Below are 16,409 nucleotides of genomic sequence, written 5' to 3'. Positions count from 1 at the left end.
ATATCCATCCCATGCTATAAATAGCTGATCTTGTCATTCTTCTGTCGGTGAGAGTTCTGTCATTTCTCTGATCCATAATCTCGGTCAGCAGCAGAGGCGTTAGAGGGAATCCCCTCAGTTTGTGAAACTGGAAACTTCCACTTGGCTCGAGGAACTACGGAGGCCTGGAGATGATCCTGCAGGAGCTGGACATCCTCTGAGTGAGGAGTCCCAGCTGCAGCAGAGACCTGGGATTGTTCTTTTTCCAACAGTTGCTGGGTTCCTCATAACTTTCCTTACTGCCAAAAGTAATGGGACACGTGTAGAAACCCTCGGGCAAATCGTCGTCTGCCATGTGACACCACTGAAGTGGAGGAGATGATTTCTTGGTTTGACTCATTTTGCTTGTTGTTCTTAAGTACTTAAAATCACAATTTTTTAAGATGGCAAGTAAGCGTTGTTTCTAAGTGCTTGTTAAAGTGATTATTTAAGATAGTAATTAAGTGTTTTTTAGGCGATGTGCAAACCGTTTGCTGTGACTTTCAAATCTGCTTCAGAAACTGGACGTGTTTCTTCAGATAAACTCCTGACCAGCTGTGAAAAAGCAGTGAAAATGTCTGGCCTGTATAAACTTTGTGATGTCATACAAGATCAGAGATGACATCGATTGTGATGTCACTACAGTGATGACATCACAGCTTTGTGAAGGCTTCTGTTCTGTCTCTTCTGGTCTGTGGTTCCAACCACAGATTCTGGATGGAACTGAAGTCCGGATTCCAGAATGTTGATTTGTGTTCTCTGTTAATCTCTGGACGACTTCAGCTGATTACTTCCTGTCACTGTCATGTTGGAAGGTCCACTTCTGCCAGTTTTTCAGCAGCCAGTATCATGTTTTCCACCAGCAGTGTTTCCCAAGACAGAATAATGTCAGTTTGTTTAAAATGTTGCCAAAATAAACTATTACAATTACAAAAAATGTCATCTCAGGGTACTTCAGTAATAAAGTCCAATTCAGGCCAATTGGAATTAATTCAATTCATTCATACAGAGCAATTCAAAAACTATTTCCTCGCTAAGGAAACCAACAGATGGCACTGAACTCGCACTATTTCTAATTAGATAGAACTTTTTAATAGTTCTAAGATCATATCTTTCTGGCTTTATTTGCATTTTACAAAGAGTCCCGAGTAATTATGAAAGTGGGGTTTTAATTAGAAGAAAAAGCCTCAAAATAAAGTGATTTTAGGAGTATGCAGGGATTCATTTCCATCTAATGAACAGATCAGTTATATTAAACAGTGGGCCGTGTGAGCAGCAATCAGGGGAGTAAGGAGTTCACAGATCATAGACAGAGGCAACCGTCCAACTATTCAAAGCTTTTAAAATGAGTAATAAAATCTGACAGGTAACCAGGGAAGGAAGGACAAGAGGCAGGGAGGTGGGCAACCACTTTGTGGCCTGGTGTGGGAATAATCACCTCAGCTGCTGATTTTAGGAGGAGCACCAATAAGCCAAACAGCGTCTCCATCCCAGGAGAAGAGGTGGCTGAGGAACACCTGGGAGTTTACCTGTTGCATATCTTTCCTAAGTCTGTGGTGCAGAGTGCCATCTTTCTTCAGCACCATCTGCTGTGGCAGCAGCATCAGAGCCAGCGACTCAAAGAAACTGAGCAAACTGCTAAAGAAGGCTGGCTCTGACCTGGGGACTGCTTTGGAGCTGTGTTTGATGAGCACTTACTTCAGCGACTGCTCCATTCAACATCCACCTGGAAACGCTCGGTAGCCTACCTGTACCTGCCTCAGTCTCCAGCTCCTGTCTCCATCTGCTTCAAGAGGAATGAACTCTTAAATCTGGTTTTCCTTGTTTACTGAACTGTGGAAAGAAATCACTTAATAAATCATCTGGTCAAGCCAGTTTGGCTTTTGGCCAAAAGTTTTATTCTCCTTATTGTAGACTATAAGATATAGACTACTCTGAGGCACAGTAACACTGATTGTGTGGTGGTTCAGGTGTAAGAGCAGCAGAGCAGCTCTCAGAAGGTTCCTGAAAACGTGCTTTACTGTATTTATTTGTTTCATTTCATGTTATCTTACCTTATGTGTAACAGTCTGGAAGAATACAAACCTGGTGCTGAGACCGTCCCCTCAGTTTGCTGGGGAATAGCAAGCTCTTTCAGCAGAAACTGCAGCTCAGGTGGAAGGAACACAGATTCCTTCACTGTAGGCCTGGTGGGCACTGTGAGGACAGACAGGCAACACAAAGCATTCACCAGTAAATGACTGAAAGATAACTGATATTACCGCATTACATAAGACAGTTCATTTCATGAGAGTAACAGCAGATGACCAAACAAGTTAAATTCCAATTACCCTTACCTTGTGGCTCGCACAGTTTCCTTCTGGTGTCAGCAGGCGGCAGTGAAGCAGATGCTGCTAAAACACACAATGTTATGTCAGTTAGCAGCAATGGAAACAATCAATAATCAATCATCCTGGTAAAGGCACAAACCATTCAAATCTTACTTGGCCTGCAAAGTCTCATAAACCCAAGGGGTAGATCTTACATACATTTGATGGTAATATTTTAATAAATTGTATTCATAAATACAATTTTCTACAGATTGATGCTAAATTATAATCATTTTCTTTAGCCTTTATTAATCTACGCAGGAAAAGCATTATGATTTTTCCAACTTTAAATAACATGCATGGAGAAGAAAAATGGGTACTTCAATTCATGTGTATTGGTTAGTGGGAACGCCAGCATGCAAACGTTAGAACGTGGCCAGAACACACACAGAAAACACGCAGTTTAATTCATGGTTCCATTTTGGAGAGCAATTCATTGTGGCTCCATCTGACATGTAAACTTTCACAAAAGCTGTTTTCATTCCTGCAGCTCGTCCTGCTACAGAAGACGATGATAGAGTAGCAGCTGGCAAAAGACAAAAAGATTCAATAGTTTAGCAGACTCACATTTAATAAGACTTTTTGACCAAAACTATTTTGAATGTTCACTTAAAAGAAAATCAAGCAAAAATGCACTCACAACACCGTAGTTCCTGTGTGGGTGATATGCTCTGTATTCCTTTCTCCAGCTGCTCGTCATTATCCATCACTGCAGCAATAAGAATAAGGGCTCTGAAAATATGCTTATTCTGGTAACACACAAGTGAGCTGTACTTTGAAAGTAACACTGAAAGTACACTGAAAAACCTCCTCATGGCTTCATGATGTGCGCTTGAGGCAAGAACTGGTGGAGAGGGGAGAGACGCTGGCTCTTTCTTTCTCAGATACTGCTGTAGTTGGCACATCTGAGACCCTGGAAAACACTGAGCCTCCATGATGAAGGCTGCAAAGCCACCAGCCCTGTTTTCCCACACCTCCTGCCAGCTGCTCCTGGAACCAGAGCCAAAGCCAACCAGCTGATCGTCCTCTGAAGCTGCTTGAGATGTGGGTTTTTCTGACTCAAAGCGCAGGAGAGATATGACCTCTTCAAAGCTGTGGTCATAATCCACAAAACACAACAAGCTGGCCTTCTGGTGCCCCTCTGTTGTACACACTCCTGCAGCCTCTTCTTTCTCTCTGTGTTTGAGGAGGTAGACTGTGTAGCCGACATCATTTTCTAAAAGCCAACTAAATGACTTCCCCTTGTACTTTCCGAACTGCAGGATGTATTCCCCCAGCACCTCTGTCCTGTCTGAGACGTCCCCTCCTCTCTGGCGGACCACAGTCAGGGCATTTATTTATTTTTTTACCCCGTCCTCCCACAGAGGTGCAGACTGGTCCTGCAGAGAAGGGTTGTCCTTCAGCAGCTTAGCTGCATCAGTTGGATCCTGGCGGGGAAACCCTTGAGGTCCTTTGCGGAAAACCACGTTGATCTTCCCAGGGAAAAAACTAAACTTTTTTTCCATGTTGACCTGTGACAAATGAGGAAAAACACATATTAGATGTATATATTACACATGTGATGTGTAAAATTACTTGAAACAGTTGAGAGTCCTCCCTCACCTAAACGGCCCCTTGGGGGACTTGAAACAGTTAAAGAGTGTAAAGAGTCATATTATATCATATCTTATCTCATATTATCTATTGTTGTATTTATTTATTCGTATAAATGTCACTTACCTTTGTTGGATGAAACAAATGTACAAAGTAGAGGTGTTATCTGCTCGCTTCTGCTCTCCTCCTGTCACTGAATGAAGAGTCAGAGAGGGAGGCGGGACATGAAACGGTTGCAGCGCCAAAAGGCGGCAGTGGCCGGAGGGCGCATTACATCCGTAGTGGTTTAACACGACCAAAGAGAACGAATGGGAAACGGTTTAGGGCGGGTTAGCTAAAGAATTCCTGGGAGCTGCGTGGAAGATCAGGGTTCGATTCCCCGACTGGGAGAGCTTGGTCTTTTATCAGCTGCCTGCCACCAAGTATAATTAATTAATCAATGTACCGCCAGCCAACTTCCCTCTTGCATACAGTCACTTCCCTTACAAATCACTCAAAACCAGCAGCTCTTACACCAGGCTTCAATACATACCGTCATTTCAAATTCAACTATCTTACATTCTTTTGCTCTTATCGAAGCACTTTAGATGGCATTTCACTTAGCACCAAATGTATTGCCACCACAAGAAGCCCGGCGTACAGGGACCTCTATCTCCCCCCTGCCCTCTCCTTCATACCACTCTTCCATATTGCTCACTTCCAAGTACTTTGTCCAACAACAGAAAACCTGTTGTTTCATATTTGTCTTGCCTTGTCCAAAGCCAACAAGAACTTTGAATCCCAGTGATGAAATTTCCAGAGGTCCGTTTCACGTAGCAGGTTTAGTGAAAACTCTGAGTTGGTTAACCCTGAAATGAGGGAACCCACGCCTCCAGGGGAGACTGCGACCTGAACACAGAACCTTAGACCGCATGGCCATACTGACCACAAAAAAGAATATATTTGACGATAGTGTTGCCGGGCCCAGGGATCATTCGGGTGACTATGTCTTTCGCAAATCCAACATTTAACGAGCAATCGTTTTGCCAGATTCTTCCCCGCTCCAACATTTGACCAATCGCAGGGCCGAAAGGTTGGACAATAATTGTATGCATTGTGGCCGTGAGGGGGCGTTTACACGGGCGTGTGCAGTGAGAAGTGACTACGGCGCCCAGGCAGTTCATCCAAAACAAAGGAAAAAACACGTCTATTCCATCGACATGGGGAGTATTTAGATATTTAATACAGTTCTGTCCAGGTTATAAGAAGTTAGTTTAAGCCGAGAAGTGATTTCATCGCGTGTGCGTGTGTTGTCATGTTGTTTGAATGAGTTCTCTACGTTATGACCGCTCCGTTACTGTTAGCTCACGTCCATTTTGTTTACTTTTCACAAGCCAGACGCCACTGCTTCTGTGATTCTATTTCTATTTCTATCTTTCTATTTGTATGGCAGGCCTAGCTTCATTCATCACTTGTGTAAATTACATTCAATCATTCATTCATTCATTCTTTCATTCATGTCACCAAAGGCATCTTCTACCAAGCCAAAGAAACACAGGGCGATGGCGGACTCAGAGCGGATGTCCCGTCTGAGGAAGTTTGCCAGCACTGGAGCCTGGCCGGCAGGTGAAGGGAACAGGCCGGCTCCCAGACAGAAGAAGTGCTACGAGCTGTATCAAAGGGTATGACCACTGCTCAGTATATTTTATTACTTGTCATTTACTCTAATAATACTTTTATTCATGATATAAAATACAGTAAAAGCCAATGAGTTAATAAACATGTCATGAGCAAGTAATTTACATTCATATTACTTGTGTTTATTTATATCAACTATTATTTTTAGATTGAGAAATGTCCCATGCAGACCCATGGACAGATGTCCTTATTGGGTCAGCTCAGGAAGTGTCCCTGTGGATTCCACACTCCGAAGGTAACACTGGGCAATTAAAGACTCCAGCAGTGTGTTCATATGGTTGTGTGAGAGTTTGTGTGTGTGTGTGTGTGTGCGTGCATATCAGAGTACACATGCTAATTATGATAAATCTATTCTGCCATTAACCAACAGCCAACAGCAGCGAGTGCTGCTCAGGGGCCCACACAGCAACGAGCTGCAGTGGGGGGTCTGACCCAGAGCAGCACTTCAGCAGCCGGTCCGGTACAGAGTACCATGGGGCAGCAGAGTCCAGCTGTGGGACAGGTTCTGGGAGCAGGAGGACCGAAGCAGCGGCCATCATTAAATTTGGCAATGGTATTTGGACACTTACACACTCATAACTGACCATGGATGTCTGACTCACTGGATTATAGTTACACAATATAGTCCTCTAATGACACAGTCCTTTGTTTTTATTTCCTTCCAGTTCAGCAAGCAGAGATTTGGTGGTGCTCATGTTGCTGCTGCAAAGCCAGATCTGAGCAGAGCCCAAAAAGTAACCCAGGTAAGTAGAGATCAAAGAGCAACCTGTTTTATTAATGCAGCTGTGTTCTAATGCAAGTTACTTATGACTGAATGCTTTACAGAGCCAAGTCACAGACTCTGCTGAAGCAAGCTCCAGTTCAGCAGCCAGCATTGCTGTCTCAGTGAGTAATTACACCTGTTTGAATACAGTCTATTACAGTGTTTCTATACCAGATTATTAAGAATTGTAAAACAAAATTAAAATATAAAAGTACATAAGCTAAATAATTATGTAGATGTGTAGAATAATAAATGAAGGTTTTAATGTGTGTGTTCCTTGCATTGCTGTTACAGGGTCCAGACCCTCAGACAGCTGCTCAGGTGGCTGTACCGGTTCCTGCAGCAGTGTGTGCTTCTGTGTCAGTAAGTCATTTAAGATTTTTATAAAGCATAGAGCATCTGCAGTGATTTTTACAACTATCAAGTATGTTCATGTGTTGTTTTGTCGTTGCCAAGACTGCAGACCCCAGGACTGACACACCTGAAGCTTCAGCGACTCCCCAGCTGCCCCGTCGGTGGGCAGAGGGCTTGCCAACTGCAGATCACAAATGGATGGCAAAGAGCGTCCTGAAGGTGGGACCCCAGGGGAAACTGGAGCTTCAGCAAAACCTGAAGCTCTGGTATTATCCTCCAAAGCCAAGCCAGCTGTACCACCAGGCTCCTACACCGGACCGCTTCTTTGCGCATCCACTGCTTGCCTGGATGCCGTATAAATTGTGGAAGGTGAAGGTGGTCTGTCCCAACCCTCCCTGTGGCCAGCACCAACTCACAGAAACAGGGTTGCATAAGAGGGCACGACAGGTCCTGGACGTGGACAGGATGTGCAACATCATGAGACGTCACATACCACAGAGGATCTCAGCTGGAATTGATCAATCGTGCAACACGCCTATTAACTCGTGTTCTGGAAGCCAAAGAATGAGGTAAGTTTTCCCAAATTTTGTTGCTAGCAGAAAGAGATTGTGGAGTCGCAACAAATTGAGTCAGAAGTGGGATTGTAACACACTCCTGTGGGAAAGCATGGATAAATAGAAGCATCGTAAATGAATATACAAGAAGAAACAAAAAAAGATTCAACTCGCAACACAGAGGTGTGACGTAGCAACGTGTTTTTTTTTTGTCAATTTTTCAGTGATACTCTTACAGCTTGTATTCTCAGAATTGGCACGACAGTCAAGCAACACATTCTGTATCTTTGCTGGTCAAAGGTTAGAATCCGCCTGTCAAGCGGAGGAACAGGGTTCGATTCCTTGACGGAAGGTTGCCATTTTCGCTCAGCAGCTATGGATTCGCCAAAGTCCGTTTCACACCATAGCATCGGAAAATCTTTTGAAAACCTGCAAAAATTGACTTTACATGTCAAGAATAGCAGATGAGGCTCCCCTCCTATCCATAATTATGAATATGTTGATGTTGCTATCATTAACGTGCAGTCATATATCTTCACACAAGGATGAAATCAATAAAGGAGGAGCAAGTAATGTTACCGCCCAGTTTCGAACTGAGGACCTTTCGCGTGTGAGGTGAACGTGATAACCACTACACTACGGAAACTGGTGCCATAGGTATTCACTAGTGTTGTATAGTAACTAAGTAAAAATACTTCACTACTGTACTTAAGTATATTTTGGAATACTTTGTACTTTCCTCGAGTTTAGAATTTTTTGACAACTTTCACTTTTACTTCACTATATTTCCGAACTTAATTGCATACTTTTACTCCAATACATTTTCCTTGTTCGGTTTAGTTACTCGTTACAAAAAAAAAAGAGAGAGAGAGGGAGAAAAAAACGCAACAGTGTTTTGACCCCATGCATGTTATGCCTGCCCAAAGACGTGGAAATTCTATCTTACAGAAACTCCCCTTTTTTAGGTTTTAAGGTAGTTTTACAAAAAAGGTCTTCCTCTTCAGATGCCAGATAAGCTGCAGTTCCTTCCCAATTCTTTTTTTCTTTTGTATAATGACTGGTTGTGTGTGCACCTCCTATAGCTTGTGAAGTACAGTAATCGTAACAGCTTTTTTTCTTGGTGATGTTGGCCGCATTTGCTGTACTGAGTTATTTTATTTATTTCTTAGAAAGGTTTACAAAAGGGGTTCAAACTGGACTCCCTCTTCAGATGCCAGATAAGCTTCAGTTTTCTCCTATTTTTTTCTTTAAATTTTGTTTATAATGATGGCAATAACAGTAGCAGCCTCTTTTGTTTAATTTTTTTCTTAATGGTGTAATGTACGCCTCATTTTCAGCACTGACCTTACTTGAAGAAGAAAAACTTAAAGGTTCACAAAGTTTGTATTTTCTGTCTAAACCTGGTCTAAATTTTGCCTGCACTTGGTTGTGTGTAGATTTTAAGTGTATTTGACCTTCAAACTTTACCAAAATATAAAAAATGTCATTCAAACTGCATTTGCCTTGTTTACTTTTTACTTATACCTTTCATTACATTACTTAAGTACATCTATTTTTAAAGTAATTCTCATACTTAAGTACAAGACGTTTCGGATACTTTAAGACTTTAACTCAAGTAACATTTCAGTCAGTGACTTGGACTTTTACCAAAGTCATATTTTGGAGGGGTACCTATACTTTTACTTGAGTGTGAGATTTCAGTACTTTATACAACACTGGTTACAGAGGAGACGGAGAGGTCATTTAAGGGCTGTAAATCATCTTTAATGGTGCCACATGTGTTCAGTTTGTCTTTGTTACCATAACTGGACAAACACTGATGATCAGGACTGAATAAATGTTTCTGATCCATGTTCAGTTCAGCTCTAATGTAACTAATATCTGCTGGAACTGTGACGGAAGGGGACTCTTCATTTATGAAATATAAACTGCATGATGTCAGTTTAGCCTCCCAAACTGCAGAAACTCCATATTTTTACTGAACTGCCACAAAAAGGACAGATCTGTCAAAGATGAAGAAAATAATTGTGGAAATATAAAGACTTTTCTCTTCTTCTTGTTGAAGCTCCAGCCTCCATCATATCATAAAGATCTCATCCATCCTTTCCCTGTTCCTGCTGCACACACCTGTTGTAGTATAAGCAGCAGGATATCAGAGTCTCCTGAGGTGACACCACAGTCTGGAATACAGATGTTGGTAAATTGTTCAGAACAACATACTCACACTCACACACGCACCAAATTAAGCACAAGCTGTGTTTGTAGAACCAACAGGAGGCCGTTGATGTCTGCAGTGATTTTAGTGGCATTAAGACTCATTAGAGCGGAGTTCTTGAATATTTCTGTAGCAGGTGTTGCAGCCGACTGCACATGGAGACTAATGTTATTTTCCTGCTCCAATGACAGCTTATTTGGATTCTAATGAGCTTATTGTTTAACTCGCCACAGATGGAGAGAGGTGGGATTTGATCTGGAACGACGCTTCATTTTGGAGGTATTTATTCAGCAAGTGCGGATCTGTCAATATGTGTCTTTTTAGGCGTGTTGAATCAGTTTTTTGGGGTTGAGGAGTGAACCCTCAGAAAGAAAATTACGCTTAAAAACATAAAGCCTCTTGTGTTTGTTCTTGTGGACAACTTTCCTGTGAGCTGAAACATTTCAGAGTTCTCCTCAGACTGTATTCAGTGGGCATAAAGGTGTCTTTAACAGAGGGAACGAGGATTTATCTCTGTGCTTCACCCCGGCAGAAGCAGCCAGCGAGGGGGCGGGGCTTGTTCCAAACGCTCAGCTGCTCTCCCATTGGTTATTACTTATGACGTCAGAGACGGACAAAGTTCCTACTGGCTCCTGAAGCCGGTGTAGCGGAAGTGGTTCTGGAGGCAGCAGCGACACTTGTAATGTTCACAGCTTCTGTTTGACACCTCAGAGTTTATAAAACTCATACAACACTATCAGAACACATGGTCACCATAGGAACCTTTATAAGTTCAGGCTTTCTAAAGTAACGGGACACACACACATCAGTCCAATCCAGATGTTTTTCTCATCTTTTCATAGTTTCCTGTTTTGCCTTCATAACTCAGATGGAATCAGTCAGTGAAAAACACAGCAGGCTGTGAGAGAAAGTAAAGGTGTTCACCAGACCAACCAAGCCTGAACCTGAGGGATGCATCACTGAAATTACTGAGCACATCATCAGACAGGAGAAGAAGAAGCCCATTTTCACTGATATCAGCATCAGACAGCAGACCTGGAGGTGCTTTTCTTTCTACAGCTGGCCTTCACTCCTCTGTGTCTTCTCTCCAACCATCTTTGTCCCAACCATTGCATCTGTGGTGTTCAGCACATCTGCAGCATCAGGCCCGCTGGCTCCGTTCTGCTCGTCTTCTGCAGACGGAGCTTTTTCATGGCAGGAAACCATCCAGAGAGTCAGGATTCTGCAGGAACCACTGGAAGACTTTCACTTCCTCCTTTAGTTGAACGCTTCATCAAACTGACATCATGCAGTTCCTCTATTCGCCACCAGAGAGAGACACATCTCCATCAATGCAGAGTCCCGCTCAGTATTACTGACAGTACTTCACAGCCACTGAGAGGACACATTTAAATCAGTAACATACAAAGAAATGATTTCTATATTTGAGCCAGGCTTCCACCTCCATATAAGACACACACTGTGTCCTCATACAACAAGCAGCTCTCCTGTCTGAGCTTCACATCTTTACAGTTAGCATCAGCACACACAGCATGTTGATGAAGATTCTCACTCATCCAGCTCATGGTAATCCTAAGAGCTCACATCCTCTGGCCTAAAAGGCCTCTAGCAAAGAGCCAGATAAGACCAGAGCCACCCACTCTCCAGATAAAGTGCCTTATGAGCTGCTGAAGTTCTTCAGGTAAATAAGTTTATATTAGTTTCTCTTCTGGTCAGAGGCTCTGGTGCTCTGGAGTTACACCAAGTGTTTCTGAATGTTAGCTGCAACACCTTTAAAACCTGTTTTATCTCCATGCAAACAACAGCTAATCCTAACTGTCCTGTAGTTCGTAATGTGTCAGATCTCCATTTATTCCATCTCTTTCGCTGCAGTTTTAAAACTTCATTACATTTGTTTTGTTGTTGAACCACCAAACCAGCTCAGAAGACACAGTATTTAATGGCTATCAGGTTGAGTGGAGGATGTAAATGAACAAGTGGTTCACTTCAAGGCAAGTAAGGACATTCATCTTGAAAATCAACAGATATCAGCTTGCTGCACTTTTGCATGAAAGGATAACAAATCCAAGCCTGCAATTGTTATTAAGTTTTAAACAAGAGGCACAAGACTGAAGCGTTGGAACAGACAATTATAGCAGATAATAAAACACTTGTGATCTGTGGTGATTTCAACACTGACCTCTTAAAGGTACATACTCCTAGACAAACTTGTGATTTCTTGGCTGCGTTATACGGTAGAGGCTTGTATCCACTGATCACAAAGCCGAGCAGAGCAGCCACAAATAGTGCAACATTAACTGACAACATTTTTACACATTCCTTGGACACTGGTATAAATAGTGGTTTGGTAATAAGTGATGTAAGTGATCATTTAGCAGTATTTGTAACATTTAATGATCAACTACAGAGGAAGAAAACAGAAAAGCGTAGATATGAAAGGGTAAGGACTGTTAAAGCAATTAATGCTTCAGAAATGAGCTTTAAAACAAGAGTGGAATGAGTTTCATACAGATGAAGTAAACACTGCAGACAATTCATTCTTCAACTGTTATTTATCTCTCTATGATAAACACTGTCCAACAGGTTTATGTTCACATAAGCATAGTTATGCTGAGAAACCTCGGATAACAAAGGCATTAAAAAATGCATGTAAGAAGAAAAATAAACTTTATGGAGACTTCATCAAAACTAGAACAGAGGTTGCTGAAAAACGCTGAGATGTACAAAAACAGGCTGAGCAACATGTTGAGGCAAGCAAAGAAGCAACATTATGATAAAATGTTACAAATAAATCAAAATAATATGAAGCGCACATGGAACATCCTAAATAATGTAATGGTGAATAAGCCTTGATCACCAGATCAACCTAAGTGTTTCATAAAGGACAATAAGGTGTTTGGCCATCTGACTGAGGCTACGGCTACACGAAAACGAAACGAGGTTTTTTTTGAAAACGGGTTCGAAAATTCTTGCGACCACACGGAAACGCGCTGCTGGTCCAGACGAAAACGATGACACGAGGCAGTACACACGCCGCTGTGTCACGCCACGCAGTGAGACAATAGAGAAGTGTTAAAATTGGCTCCCAGCGTCAACGTGTGACTGACGCAAAAACGTTTTAGCTGTAACAATGGAAACGAAACGAGGCCGTTTTCAAACTTTCCCACTCTGGAACCCGTTTTCAAAAACTATCGTTTTGGGGTAGTGGGAACGCCGGCTCCGTGTGGCCGCGACAGCGAAACGATAAGAAAAAGTATCGTTTACAGTGAAAAACGTTTCCGTGTAGCCGCAGCCTCAAGCGGCTGATGAATGTAACTCAGTACAGCGGCTCGTGAATCCTCTGGTGCACGTTGAGCATCGTCATGCTCTTGAATTCCTTCCCGCAGTCGTCACATTTCATGAGGTCCCTCATTTCCACGAGGTTCTCCTGGTGCTCCTTCAGGGCGGACGGGTACTGGAAGTGTTTGCCGCAGTTTGAGCACCACACGGGTATCTTCAGCGACGACCCCTGTTGGTGGTCGGTGCCGCTCGCTTCTGCTCTTGACTCTTTTCTCCAAAAGAAACGGGTGCTCTTCTTCTGGCAAATGGCGTAAATCTGGTGTCTTTTCAGCCGTGCATGTGTTTAAAATGCTTGTTGCAGTGGATGCAGTGATAGGGCCGATCGTCTGTGTGGCACTGTGTGTGTCTGTTCAGTGTTCTGACACAATCAAATGCTTTAGAGCAAACGGGGCACACTTTGAGGGCTTTCTTTGCCACGTTTCGAACAGGTGCAGATGGGCTCTCCTCAGACGTCCCAGGAGGTGTTTCTAAATGAGCTTCCTTTGTGTCGCTGTCACAGTTCTGAGCGTCAGCGCCTGCCAGAATCTGCTCCAGCCTCTTGCTCTGCAGTGTGTCCTTGAAACATCTGAGGAAGCTGGACAAGTGGAGGACAAAAAAAGAAGTGTCAGACCTAAAAAACTATCTACAGAAGATGAACAATATCTGAAAGTGATGTCCTGAAGAAAGAGGAAAAAATCCAGCAAAGACCTGACAGGAGCTGAGAGATGCATCTGGAGCTTCAGCTGATCCATCGGCTGTTGGCCCGAGCCTCATCAGAGATGGGCTCCATGGAAGGGTGGCTGTCAAGAAGCCGTTCTTAGGCCCAATCCCAATTCACCCCTTGGCCCTACCCCTTCCCCCTTCCCCTCTGTTTTGTACGTTCACGTGAAGGGGTAGGGTTGTCCCAATACTCTTCCAAAGCCCTTCCCCTTAGCCCTACCCCTCCGTTGTAGCCCTTCAAACGGAGGGCTTCGGCCAGGCAGACTCCGTTTGAAGGGGTATGATATATTTCCCAGAATACAACGCAACTACCGGGAGATCGCGAGTCTTTTAAAAATGGAAGAAACAAAAGCACCACACAATTGTAAGCTCCTCTATTTTTTTGCCATAATTTAACTGTTTTAATCGTTTTAGGTTGTGATAACTGGTGTATTGTGTGAGTTTAACATGGTGGCAATGTGTAGTTGTTTTCTGCTATAAACGCACATGGGAAAGTCGCTATTTTACATGGAGTAATCGGTCAATGCATGTGAAGGTGCTGCGAAAGAGTTATCACAAGTATTCATATACGTGACTGATTCACAGGGACTCAAGCACAAAGAGCCTGATCAGGTTTAGCGCAGAAAACGAAGATCGGTTTCTAAAGTCATCCCCATCCAAAAAAAGAAGTAGGAAGTCCAATCCCATAATGGATTACCTGATGCAGGAGAGCCTGAAGGAGCAGAAGTGCCTCGAGCAGAAAACGGAGCGCTTTTTTAGCTCTGTTTGAGCGCATGATAGACAAACTTTAAGGTAAGTTGATACGCCATGCACCTATTGTACACACAGCCACCACTACCGCATTCTGAAAAACCTTTTTTTTATATTTAACAATGGATGAAAGTGCATGCTATAATGTCATGTCGTGTCTTGTTCCCCCAGAACATCACTGAGCCCATGCAGCACCTCCGGTGTGCCATGCACCTCCGCTGTTCCTGCTCCGGTCTTCTCGTTCTCCATGATTGCACTGTTGCCCGTTTATATTCATATTGTTTATATTCATACTGTTTATTGTCCATATTTGCACCACACACTTTACAGCAGACACTTTAAGCTGTTATTTCTGAAAATAAGCTGCCTTACCAGTCTGTAATGTGAGCCTAATAAAAGAAATTAAGGACAAAAGGTTTGTGAGCATAATTATCACATCAACATCATATGAACGACTGGAACGGATATTGGTATGAAGAGATTTATTATACAAGGGATAACAAAAACAATTGGGGTACATGTTGTGGTCCAATGGGCAATAATTTGTAGGATGACCCGTCTGCTGGAAAGAAAAACATGGAAAGAGCAGGCTTTCATCCTCCCAAACCAACACATTGATAGCACACACAAGGCAGTGCATTTATTTAAGTCATCAAATCTGAACCTGGTACAAAGAAAACCGCTTCAGAAACGCATGAGCTGCATGTTTATCCCAAACGGAACGAGGCGAGTAACAAAGGCTAAACGTTAGCTTATGCTTTCAGCTAAGTTAGCTAGGTTAGCCAGGTTAGGATACTACTCCAATCAACAAATCAGCAAATCCAACGAGACAAGCAAATTGTTTCTATATTGCACGATATCACAAATGTACAGTTAGAAGCACTTTCAAACACACACACACATTATCATATTCACACGCCGGCTTTGGAAGCTCCCAGCTGCTCACTCACACGCGTTATTTACATTAATTTCTTATTGTACATACCGTAACAAGATCCAGCAATGCTCCCAGATGTCGAAGACGCCTTCGCCTGATGGCACTCCGTCGATTCGACGCAGATATTTCTAAAAATATACGAATAGCCCAGGACAGCGCGAACACCACAGCACCGGTCATGTTTGTTTACTTCTGGCCAAAGCTGTCGCTTTTGGTTACGTAACAACTGACGGCGCGGACTTATTACGTTCGTGAGTGTGAAGTGCTGTCCCAATTCGAAGGGGTGACATTCTTAGCCCTTCGCCTACCCCTACGTTTGAAGGGGCGAGGGGTAGGGGCGAGGGGTAGGCGAAGGGGTAGAAAATAGAATTGGGATTGGGCCAAACAGTAAGCGTTGTTCCTAAGTGCTTGTTAAAATGATTATTTAAGATACTAATTATTGTTTTTTAGGCGATGTGAAAACCGTTTGCTGTGACTTTCAAATCTGCTTCAGAAACTGGACGTGTTTCTTCAGATAAACTCCTGACCAGCTGTGAAAAAGCAGTGAAAATGTCTGGCCTGTATAAACTTTGTGATGTCATACAAGATCAGAGATGACATGGATTGTGATGTCACTACAGTGATGACATCACAGCTTTGTGAAGGCTTCTGTTCTGTCTCTTCTGGTCTGTGGTTCCAACCACAGATTCTGGATGGAAGTGAAGTCCGGATTCCAGAATGTTGATTTGTGTTCTCTGTTAATCTCTGGACGACTTCAGCTGATTACTTCCTGTCACTGTCACGTTGGAAGGTCCACTTCTGCCAGTTTTTCAGCAGCCAGTATCATGTTTTCCACCAGCAGTGTTTCCCAAGACAGAATAATGTCAGTTTGTTTAAAATGTTGCCAAAATAAACTATTACAATTACAACAAATGTCATCTCAGGGCACTTCAATAATAAAGTCCAATTCAGGCCAATTGGAGTTCAATTCATTGTAATTATAATACAATTCATCCAATTCAGAATGAATCCAATTCATTCATACAGAGCAATTCAAAAACTATTTCCTCGCTAAGGAAACCAACAGATGGCACTGAACTTGCACTATTTCTAATTAGATATAACTTTTTAATAGTTCTAAAATCATATCTTTCTGGCTTTA

The sequence above is a fragment of the Odontesthes bonariensis genome, chromosome 11 (genome assembly GCF_027942865.1).
Source record: "Odontesthes bonariensis isolate fOdoBon6 chromosome 11, fOdoBon6.hap1, whole genome shotgun sequence".
NCBI lineage: Eukaryota > Metazoa > Chordata > Actinopteri > Atheriniformes > Atherinopsidae > Odontesthes > Odontesthes bonariensis.
The sequence above is the reverse complement of the archived record's forward strand: the minus strand, read 5'-3'. Positions refer to the sequence as shown.